The sequence below is a fragment of the Brassica napus genome, unplaced genomic scaffold, assembly GCF_020379485.1.
Source record: "Brassica napus cultivar Da-Ae unplaced genomic scaffold, Da-Ae ScsIHWf_853;HRSCAF=1214, whole genome shotgun sequence".
Classification (NCBI taxonomy): domain Eukaryota; kingdom Viridiplantae; phylum Streptophyta; class Magnoliopsida; order Brassicales; family Brassicaceae; genus Brassica; species Brassica napus.
In genome coordinates, this window is record NW_026016892.1 from 9,766 (window position 1) to 21,722 (window position 11,957).

At 40.7% G+C, this 11,957-nt stretch overlaps 1 pseudogene; it reads right to left on the reverse strand.

Annotated features, from left to right (window-relative positions):
- Positions 1-7,037: 7,037 nt before the first annotated feature.
- On the reverse strand, positions 7,038-11,335 carry LOC111198544 (annotated as a pseudogene).
- Positions 11,336-11,957: the final 622 nt, after the last annotated feature.

Below are 11,957 nucleotides of genomic sequence, written 5' to 3' on the forward strand. Positions count from 1 at the left end.
TATGACAGCTTCTTTGTCATTCTAATCAAACCAGGATGAATCGCGATGTAAGAAGCTTGATTTTGATACATAAAGTAGTGGAGAATCACAGGAAGTGAATAAATCTCATAGGAGTTAGGATGAAGAAGCTATCCCACTTTCAAATCAGGTGATCCCAGTTTTCCTGTTTGGGAATATGACAGCTTCTTTGTCATTCTAATCAAACCAGGATGAATCGCGATGTAAGAAGCTTGATTTTGATACATAAAGTAGTGGAGAATCACCAGGAAGTTGAATAAATCTCATAGGAGTTAGGATGAAGAAGCTATCCCACTTTCAAATCAGGTGATCCCAGTTTTCCTGTTTGGGAATATGACAGCTTCTTTGTCATTCTAATCAAACCAGGATGAATCGCGATGTAAGAAGCTTGATTTTGATACATAAAGTAGTGGAGAATCACCAGGAAGTGAATAAATCTCATAGGAGTTAGGATGAAGAAGCTATCCCACTTTCAAATCAGGTGATCCCAGTTTTCCTGTTTGGGAATATGACAGCTTCTTTGTCATTCTAATCAAACCAGGATGAATCGCGATGTAAGAAGCTTGATTTTGATACATAAAGTAGTGGAGAATCACCAGGAAGTGAATAAATCTCATAGGAGTTAGGATGAAGAAGCTATCCCACTTTCAAATCAGGTGATCCCAGTTTTCTTTTGGGAATATGACAGCTTCTTTGTCATTCTAATCAAACCAGGATGAATCGCGATGTAAGAAGCTTGATTTTGATACATAAAGTAGTGGAGAATCACCAGGAAGTGGAATAAATCTCATAGGAGTTAGGATGAAGAAGCTATCCCACTTTCAAATCAGGTGATCCCAGTTTTCCTGTTTGGGAATATGACAGCTTCTTTGTCATTCTAATCAAACCAGGATGAATCGCGATGTAAGAAGCTTGATTTTGATACATAAAGTAGTGGAGAATCACCAGGAAGTGAATAAATCTCATAGGAGTTAGGATGAAGAAGCTATCCCACTTTCAAATCAGGTGATCCCAGTTTTCCTGTTTGGGAATATGACAGCTTCTTTGTCATTCTAATCAAACCAGGATGAATCGCGATGTAAGAAGCTTGATTTGATACATAAGTAGTGGAGAATCACCAGGTTATGAGATCCTAGGATGATGCTCTGGAACAGATGGGATAATCCTTGCAGAAAGAATCAAAAGACTCAAGCTTCTCAAGGTATGTGGATCGAATGGTGACACAAGAGGCTGCGGAAAGGCTCTTGATACTCCTAGGCTTAGATCGGATATGACACACCTCTCTAAAGCCCTTGGGCGTTGGATATTACACACCAACAGACTGGATATTACACACCAGACACTCACTCAAACAAGAGAGAAAAGAACAAAAGGTTTTGATAAAAGATTGCTTAATGATAAAAGAAGATGGCTACAAGCTTATATAGAGAAGGCTGGAACAGGCTCCACTTCTCGAATTCATTAAAGGAACAGGCTCCCTTGGTAATCTAAAAACAAGACTAAGACTTATTCAAAATTTAAAAGAGTTTCGAAAACTAAATAACATAAAAGCATAGCTTAAAATATAAGATAAGGTCTTCATGTGGACAGACCAAGATCAATCATCTAGGAGATAGGAGAAGTAGACTTGTGGCCTCGTTAAAAACCTTCCTTTGGAAAACCCAGTGGGACAAAACCAAAGGTTAGGAAAAGAGCACACACAAGCTACTTGCCTAGATGATGATCAGCTTGAAGGTGGAGTAGCTTGAATGATGGTTAAGGTGTCTTGGATGATCAAGCTTCGGCCAAGACTAATGTATTCTTCTTGTTTCCAAATGTTCTTCAAGGTTGCATCCTCAGCTACAAGCTCTTCAGGTTCAGGTTCATGCTTCCAGTCCTTGGTGCTTTCCATGATCATATCATCCCCTCCCACTTCAAAAAGATTTGTCCTCAAATCTGTGTTACCTGCAATAGAAGGGACCAAGTCAGTATCATCAGAGTTTATAATCAGATTACACTTACCTTGCAAGCCTCTTTGATAGGCATTGTCGCTGACTGGTTCTATTAGGTAGAAGGGACTGATCCATTTGGCTTTCCTCACTCCTGAGGCATTACTTAGACCTGATACATTGAAACAAGACAAGTTAACACAAGCAAAATCATCATAGAGTAAGAGTCTTATCCCAAAGTTGTATTTTCTCGGTTTTGGCTTGTATGCTGCATCTGGAGGTGCTTCTTTGATGAGGATGAAGCAAGTGACGTCCTGATGTCTCTCCTGGCTTAGATCAGGCGGCTTGAAACGTTTGTCTTCCTCACGCTTGTTCTTTCCCTTGGTATGCTTCAAAGCTTCCATATATTCTGCACATGACTCTTTTGGCAAAAACAAGTGCATCATATCTGTGTAATCAATAAAAGAACTCTTGAAAACATGATTAGTTACCTTAGCATGCTCACCTGGTCGCCATAGATAGGATTGAGATGTTCTAAACTCAGAAAAGTTCAGACAAAGCAAACACAGAATCACCCGTCTTGTAGAACCCATAACTCTTTCATTTGAGAAGCTTTGGACATGATTCCAGTTCGACGTGAGACCCTGATGAGTGTAGTTTCCATTGCAGTTGAGTTTGTTGCTTAATTCCTTCTGGTTGCTGAGATATGATCCTCGGACTGCTCCTATGTCAAGGTTGGCGGCTAGACAGCTTCCAAGATTTGATTGTTGCATCTCCAACTTAGCCAAGGATCCATTCTTGATACTCTGATCATTACTATAGCCTCTCCTTTCGAAAAGTATAGCACTCAAAACTGTTTGACCTCGGGCTGATTTATTTGGAGATGATGTAGACTGAGTCCATCTGGTGGTTTCTCCTTGATTTGAGAAGAAAACATGAGTTTTCCTCCTACTCCAGTAATCACTTCACCATTTACTCTATGAAATCTCCATCTCCACTCTTGATTTGACAATCTCTGAAATGGTATTGAAGCTTCTGCAAATCTGGTGGCTTCCACACCTTGACATGATCAAGAAGCAAGGCATTTTGATCAGCTTCCAACTCCTTATTACCCAAGCTGGTTCTAGCACGAGCGGAGCACTCTCCAAGGATGATAAGTGTGCTGTCATATGCTCCAGGTTTCCACAAGTAGATCTGTAACCTTCCAGCCCAATCTGATCTAAGCAGCTCACAGAATTTGGCTAAACCGATATGTTTTGCGGAATTGAAAATATCTTGATGATCAGGTGGCCATTTGCTGCGTTTTCCGGTTTGTTGGATCCAGGAAAGAGTGGGTAACATTCTCCAATTGGTTTCGTAGTGAAACTCTGGCTGAGCTGAGACGTGCATCCCTTTAGCTTCAGAGGGTAAAAGATCACCAAAAACAATTGTTGTTGCTGCCGATTTCTTCTCAATCACTAGGGATTGTTCCTGTGATTCCACAACTCTCCTCCAGGCTCAAATACAACATGTTCCATGCCCAGTTCGTGTCTTGAAAGCTCTACTGCTCTGGTCTTGTTCCACACAAAGGATTGATGAGAAAGTACCCAAGAATGTCCTTTGGAAACCGTTTGAATCAGTGACAAATAGTGCTCTACTCCCTGTCTGATTTTGATGCCTGGGTGCCTCCTCTTCTATTACATCCTGTTTGAAGAGAATCAGGTCGTCTGATGGCTGATCATCTTTCTGAATGGCAGCTGATGATTCTTTGGCTTGATCTTCTTGAATAGATGTAGCTGATACCGGCTCTGCTGAATTAAGTTCTGAGACTGAAGTGATTAACTCCTGGTTCTGTTCTTCTAAGGATGGACGTGTAGTGTGGGTCTCCCTGAATTGTTTCTCCACATCCATAATCACTTGAGACAGCTTCTTTATGTCCTCCTCACAGAACCAGCTCGTTGTCTTGCTAGGTAAACCAATAACACCGGTTGATCTTGATCTCATTCTGCTTTGTTGTTCCTGGACTGAGTTTGCAGAGCATGGCTTTGTTTCAGACTGTTTTCGAAGCACTTCCTTGTGGTACTGTCTTGGAACATACTTATGACGCATCAAAGCCCTCAGCTTAAGCCAGGTTGCAACAGGTTCTTTTCCATAGTGTCTCCTAGACGACACCAATTGCTTCCACCAGCTTGAAGCATAACCACAAAACTCAGCAGTAGCTAATTGAACCTTCTTTACTTCAGCATAGCTTTGATAGTCGAAAATCAACTCCATCTTCTCTTCCCATTCCACATATGCAGCAGGATCAGCCTTGCCATGAAAAGAAGGAATTTGATATTTCAATCCAGCATGCTTCCGGTTTCTGTCAAACTGATCAAACTCCTTTTTCTTGTACTCATCTCTGGATGATCTGCCTTTCCTTTGCTGATGTAGGTCTTGTCTGAATTTTCTCAACTGATCTTTGCAGGCTTTATCCAGACTGGCTGTGAATTCTTCAAGAAAAAGCTTTTCTTTCTTACTGAGTTCTCCTTTTTGATCTCCTGCCATGGTACCTGAGACAAGAGAAAAAAAAAAACCAGTAAGTAGTTCTAACAAAACAGATCACAATTATTGGATTTAGATAACAATCAGAACAGATCAAATCGAGATAAAAATTCAAACACAATCAGGTTGATAATCAGAACAAGTTTGATAATCAGAAACAATTCACCAACGCAATATGATCGATCAATCTTAAACAGAGACAGATTAAATTCGAAATCTAATCAACCAAACAAGATAGATTATATTCAAAGCAATAAGAACAGATCGGAATCACACAAATCCAAAACAGAAACAGATCAAGCAAATCGATTACTTCTGCAACAAGAATGTGAAAAGTTTTTATCAGAAACGAGATCAACAAGCTTGAATCTATTAAAACTCAACAACACAATCATAGATCAATCAAAACTAGTGAGAATAAGAATAGATCGACAGGTTTTTAGCAAACACAAACGGATTTATCAGATTTAAACGCTAAGAACACAGATCAGATCAAACTTGACAGAATATGATCAGACCCAAACGAAAATCAGAGAGAAAAATCGAACACTTCCCTTCCAGAGTTGCTCTGATACCACTTGATGAGATCCTAGGATGATGCTCTGGAACAGATGGGATAATCCTTGCAGAAACGAATCAAAAGACTCAAGCTTCTCAAGGTATGTGGATCGAATGGTGACACAAGAGGCTGCGGAAAGGCTTCTTGATACTCCTAGGCTTAGATCGGATATGACACACCTCTCTAAAGCCCTTGGGCGTTGGATATTACACACCAACAGACTGGATATTACACACCAGACACTCACTCACGACAAGAGAAAAAAACCAAAAGGTTTTGATAAAAGATTGCTTAATGATAAAAGAAGATGGCTACAAGCTTATATAGAGAAGGCTGGAACAGGCTCCACTTCTCGAATTCATTAAAGGGAACAGGCTCCCTTGGTAATCTAAAAACAAGACTAAGACTTATTCAAAATTTAAAAGAGTTTCGAAAACTAAATAACATAAAAGCATAGCTTAAAATATAAGATAAGGTCTTCATGTGGACAGACCAAGATCAATCATCTAGGAGATAGGAGAAGTAGACTTGTGGCCTCGTTAAAAACCTTCCTTTGGAAAACCCAGTGGGACAAAACCAAAGGTTAGGAAAGAGCACACACAAGCTACTTGCCTAGATGATGATCAGCTTGAAGGTGGAGTAGCTTGAATGATGGTTAAGGTGTCTTGGATGATCAAGCTTCGGCCAAGACTAATGTATTCTTCTTGTTTCCAAATGTTCTTCAAGGTTGCATCCTCAGCTACAAGCTCTTCAGGTTCAGGTTCATGCTTCCAGTCCTTGGTGCTTTCCATGATCATATCACCAGGAAGCTGAATAAATCTCATAGGAGTTAGGATGAAGCAGCTATCCCACTTTCAAATCAGGTGATCCCAATTTTCCTGTTTGGGAATATGACAGCTTCTTTGTCATTCTAATCAAACCAGGATGAATCGCGATGTAAGAAGCTTGATTTTGAAACATAAAGTAGTGGAGAATCACCAGGAAGTCGAATAAATCTCACAGGAGTTAGGATGAAGAAGCTATCCCACTTTCAAATCAGGTGATCCCAGTTTTCCTGTTTGGGAATATGACAGCTTCTTTGTCATTCTAATCAAACCAGGATGAATCGCGATGTAAGAAGCTTGATTTTGATACATAAAGTAGTGGAGAATCATCAGGAAGCTGAATAAATCTCATAGGAGTTAGGATGAAGAAGCTATCCCACTTTCAAATCAGGTGATCCCAGTTTTCCTGTTTGGGAATATGACAGCTTCTTTGTCATTCTAATCAAACCAGGATGAATCGCGATGTAAGAAGCTTGATTTTGATACATAAAGTAGTGGAGAATCATCAGGAAGTAATGAGATCCTAGGACCCTTCTCTGGATGGTTTGGATAGATCCTTGCATAAACGAATCAAAGACTCAAGTTTATCAAGGCTGTGGATCGAATGGTGACACAAGAGGCTGCGGAAAGGCTCCTTGATACTCCTAGGCTTAGATCGGATATGACACACCTTTCTAAAGCCCTTGGGCGTTGGATATTACACACCAACAGACTGGATACTACTCACCAGACACTCTCTTAACTCGTGAAAGCAAGGGAGAAGAAAACACAAGGTTTAAACAAAAGATAACTTAGATTAGAATGAGGGTTTGTGATACACTTAAATAGAGAGATCCTTGTACATGCACAAGGTCTCGAAAACATAAGAAAACTTAAAGGAAAGGCTCCACACGGTTTCAAAGTAATAACACAACACTTAGACTAAAACATAATATAAGATAGATGATGAAGTCGGTCCAAGATGCCTTAGGCCGAGTTGCATCCAAGATACATCAACTAGGAATGTGTAAGTGAACTTGATACCTCATTAAAAACCTTGATTAGAAAACCCAGTGGGACAAAACTAATCAAGGGAAAAAGAGTATACCAAGCCACTTGCCTAGATGATGATCAGCTTGATGGTAAGATCACATGAATGGTGATGAGTGTGTCTTGGTGGCTCAAGCTTCTACCAAGACAGTCTTCTTGCTTCTTAGAGATCTTCAGTATGTTTCCAACGGCTTCCTTGAGTCTCCTTGTCATTGCACGAGTGATAGGACCTGTGGGAATGGCTAGGACAGCTTCCTCTTCAGCTAGTGTATCTTCAGTCTCTCCTTCTTCATCTTTATCAACTAGCTGGTCCATGATCATATCATCCCCTCCCACTTGAAAAGGATTTGTCCTCAAATCTGGCTCATCTGCAATAAAAGGGATCAAGTCAGTAACATTGAAGCTATTACTCACATCATACTTACCTTGCAAATCCAGTTTGTAGGCATTGTTGCTGATCTTCCTTATGACCTTAAAAGGTCCATCAATCCGCGGCATCAGCTTGGACTTCCTTTCATTGGGAAACCTCTCTTTCCTTAGGTGAATCCAAACCTGATCACCCACTTCAAAGACCATCTCACGCCTTCCTTTGTTAGCATGCTTAACATACTGTTTGGTTGTTGCCTCAATGTTGAGCCTAGCCTGCTCGTGGAGTTGTTTCACCATCTCTGCCTTCTTTTTGCCATCAACGCTGACCCTTTCACACTCAGGTAAAGGAATTAAATCTAAAGGAGAGTTGGGATTGAACCCATAAACTATCTCAAAAGGAGAAAACTTAGAAGTAGAATGCACAGCATGATTGTATGCAAATTCACAATGAGGCAAATAGTCTTCCCATGATTTCAAGTTTTTCTTTATGAATGCACGCAAGAGTGTTCCAAGAGTCCTATTAACTACTTCAGTTTGTCCATCAGTTTGTGGATGACAGGTAGTAGAAAACAAGAGTTTAGTACCTAGCTTAGACCAAAGAGTCTTCCAAAAATAACTAAGAAACTTAGTATCTCTATCAGAAACAATAGTCTTAGGCATGCCATGTATGCGCACAATCTCTTTAAAGAACAAGTTAGCAATATGCAATGCATCATCAGTTTTGTGACAAGCTATGAAATGTGCCATCTTTGAGAACCTATCCACAACCACAAAGATAGAATCCTTTCCAGTCCTAGTTCTAGGCAAGCCAACAATGAAATCCATAGATATGTCATTCCAAGGATGATAAGGTATAGGGAGAGGAGTATACAAACCGTGAGACTGAACCTTAGACTTGGCTTGTTTGCAAGTTGCACATCTCTCACATAGTTTCTCCACATCTCTTTTCATCCGAGGCCAAAAGAAATGATCCTGCAAAGTTTTAAGAGTCTTTGCAATACCAAAGTGACCCATGAGACTTCCTCCATGAGATTCCCTAACAAACAAGTCTCTCAAAGAACAGTTAGGCACACACAATCGATTATCATAGAAAAGAAAACCATCATGCCTAAAGTAGTGTCCCTCAGCAAATTTCTCACAAGAGTTGTAAGCTTCTTTAAAATCAGGATCATTCTCATACATTCCTTTAATCTGCTCAAATCCTAATAGCTTAGCATCAAGAGTGTTCAAGAGAACATACCTTCTGGATAGTGCATCAGCAACTATGTTTTCCTTACCTTGTTTATACTTGATGACATAAGGAAATGTCTCAATGAACTCAACCCACCTTGCGTGTCTCTTGCTGAGTTTGTGCTGTCCTTTGAGGTATTTGAGAGACTCATGATCTGTGTGTATGACGAACTCTTTAGGCCAGAGGTAGTGTTGCCAAGTCTGCAAGGCTCTCACCAAGGCATATAGTTCTTTATCATAAGTTGCATAGTTGAGGGTAGCTCCTCCAAGCTTCTCACTGAAGTATGCAATGGGTCTCTTCTCCTGCATCAATACAGCACCAATTCCAATTCCTGAAGCATCACATTCTATTTCAAAAGTTTTATTAAAATCAGGAAGTATAAGAAGAGGGGCATTAGTAAGCTTCTCTTTTAGGCATTGAAAGGCAAGTTCTTGTGCTTCTCCCCACTTGAATCCGACTTCTTTCTTGATTACTTCAGTCAAGGGAGATGCTATGGTGCTGAAGTCTTTCACAAAGCGCCTATAGAAACCAGCAAGTCCATGGAAGCTCCTCACTTCACTCACTGTCTTAGGAATTGGCCATTCTCGTATAGCTCTTACTTTCTCTGGATCAACTTTAACCCCATCTGCACCCACAATAAAGCCTAAAAAGACCAAGTGATCCGTTCCAAAAGTACACTTCTTAAGGTTAGCAAAAAGAGATTCCTTTCTAAGCACATCAAGAACAGCTCTAAGATGTTCTATATGATCATTAAAGCTCTTACTGTATACAAGGATGTCATCAAAGTATACCACAACAAATATGCCAATGAATGATCTAAGAACATGATTCATTAATCTCATGAATGTACTAGGTGCATTGGTTAATCCAAATGGCATGACTAACCACTCATATAGACCATGTTTAGTTTTGAATGCAGTTTTCCATTCATCTCCTTCTTTCATCCTAATCTGATGGTATCCACTTTTCAAATCAATCTTAGAAAATATGCAAGAACCATGCAATTCATCAAGCATATCATCTAATCTAGGAATAGGATGGCGATACTTTACAGTGATATTGTTGATGGCTCTGCAATCAACACACATGCGCCAGCTCCCATCTTTCTTGGGCACAAGTAGCACTGGAACAGCACAAGGACTCATGCTCTCTCGGATATGCCCTTTCTCCATCAGTTCCTCCACTTGCCTTTGTAGTTCTTTGGTCTCCACCGGATTGGTTCTGTATGCTGGCCTATTGGGAAGTGTAGAACCGGGCACAAAATCAATTTGGTGCTCAATCCCTCGCACTGGTGGTAGTCCATTGGGACTATCTTCTGGAAAAACATCTTGATATTCCTGTAAAAGATTGACAAGTTCACTTGGATACTCCGGTGCAATGTTAGTAGTAGTCAAGAGGGATTCCTTATAGATAAACAAAAGAATAGGAAGGTTAGAGCAGAGAGATCTTTTAACATCACCAGACTTGGCATAGAAGTTTAGTTGCTTTGTTGATTCAGCGGGAAGATCTATCTCTTTCTTCTTTTGTAGCTGAGCTGATCAACCTGAACTTCCTTAGGAGTCATAGGCACAAGAACTGTCTTTCTCCCTTTAAACTCAAAGGTGTGCTTGTTGGCATACCCATCATGTATCACACGTCTATCTGATTGCCACGGCCTTCCAAGGAGAATGTGTCCAGCTTCCATAGGCAACACATCACAAAGAATCTCATCTTCATATTTACCAATGGCTAAGGGAACCATAACCTGAGTAGATACTCTCATCTCGCCCTCTTCATTGAGCCATTGGAGCCTATATGGTTTAGGATGCTTCTGGACCCTCAAACCCAACTTTTTAACCATAGTCTCACTCGCAACGTTGACACAACTGCCTCCATCCACAATAAGACTACAGACCTTTCCTTGCACTAGACATCTAGTATAGAAGAGATTCTCTCTTTGCTCCATTTCTTCGGTCTTGCTTTGAAGACTCAAGGTTCTTCTAGCAACTAGCAACCTTCCAGCAACCGGGTTGGCAACATACTCCTCTTCTGAACTGTGATCTTCTTCGGCCTCTGTCTCATCATCAGCAGATTCATATTCTCCATTGGCATGAAGGATCATCACACGTTTGTTGGTACACTCATTAGCATAGTGCCCACGTCCTTGGCACTTAAAACACTTCACATCTCTTGCACGCGAGCTTGTAGCTTCCACTTTCCCCTTATCTTTGTTGTAGATGCTACTAGACTTGGCTTCTTCTTTTGGCTGTGGCTTGCTCTCCTTTTGATAGCTCGGTTTATCTTCCTTAGAGGTCTGGTATCTATTGGAACCATAGCTGCCACGCGCATGACTTCTTCTCTTAACTTGTTGCTCCACCAAGATAGCTTTGTGTAGCATCTCCTCTATTTCCAAGTAGTGTTGCATCTCCACTCTATCTTGTATCTCACGGTTGAGTCCACCAAGAAATCGTGCCATGGTAGCTTCACTGTCCTCAGATACACAAGCTCTTAGCATAAGCAACTCCATCTCTTGAAAGTATTCCTCTACAGACTTTGATCCTTGTGTGAGCAGTCTCAGCTTTTGATGAAGATCACGGTGATAATGGCTTGGTACAAACCTCTTGCGCATCACAGCTTTCATCTCTGCCCATGTTTCAATGGGAAATTCACCATTGCGCCTCTTGTTTGTAACCAACTGATCCCACCAGCTCAATGCATAGTCATTGAACTCGGTAGCAGCTACTTGAATCTTCTTAGTCTCTGAGTAATGCTGACAGTTGAAAACGAGTTCGATCTTCTTCTCCCACTCAAGATAGGCATCTGGATCAGCTTTACCATGGAAAGGAGGGATCTTAAGCTTTAATCCTGATAGCTCATTGCGTCTATGCCTCCGGCCCTCATGATCACGTCGAGATCTTCTACTGCTACGTCTTGAACCGGAGCTATGGCTACTTCTCTCATAGAAGTTATCAGTCTCTTCTGATCCAGCATGCTCACGCTGACCTTGTCTGTTTCTTCTTGGCTCATGTCTTGAACCAGATGCTTGTCCTTGCCCATCATGCGGTCTCTGATCATACTTCTCTTCCAGTAACTTCACCATCGCTTCCATCACTTGTTTGGTGATTGCTTCTTGCAGCAATCTATTCCTTCGCACAAAGGTTTCATCATCCTCCTCAGACCCCATTGCTTCCTGATACACGAAAAACTTGAACCAGTAAGTAGTTCAAAAGAAATCAGAACTCAAGATTCAAAGAAACAAAGTATTCAAACAAAGCGGCAAATGAAGATACTTGATCAACACGCGACGATTTGAATTCTATCTTTTCGAAATTGAAACAATAACAGATCAGATTCAACGGATGATGAAATGAGATAATCAAATCCTGATCTATGATTCTAACAACAGATCGAGTCACACAATCACAAGAAACTTTCGGATCAAGTAAAACGATAACGTAATCGACAAGAATGTGAAAAGGTTTTTGTTCAAAACTTGA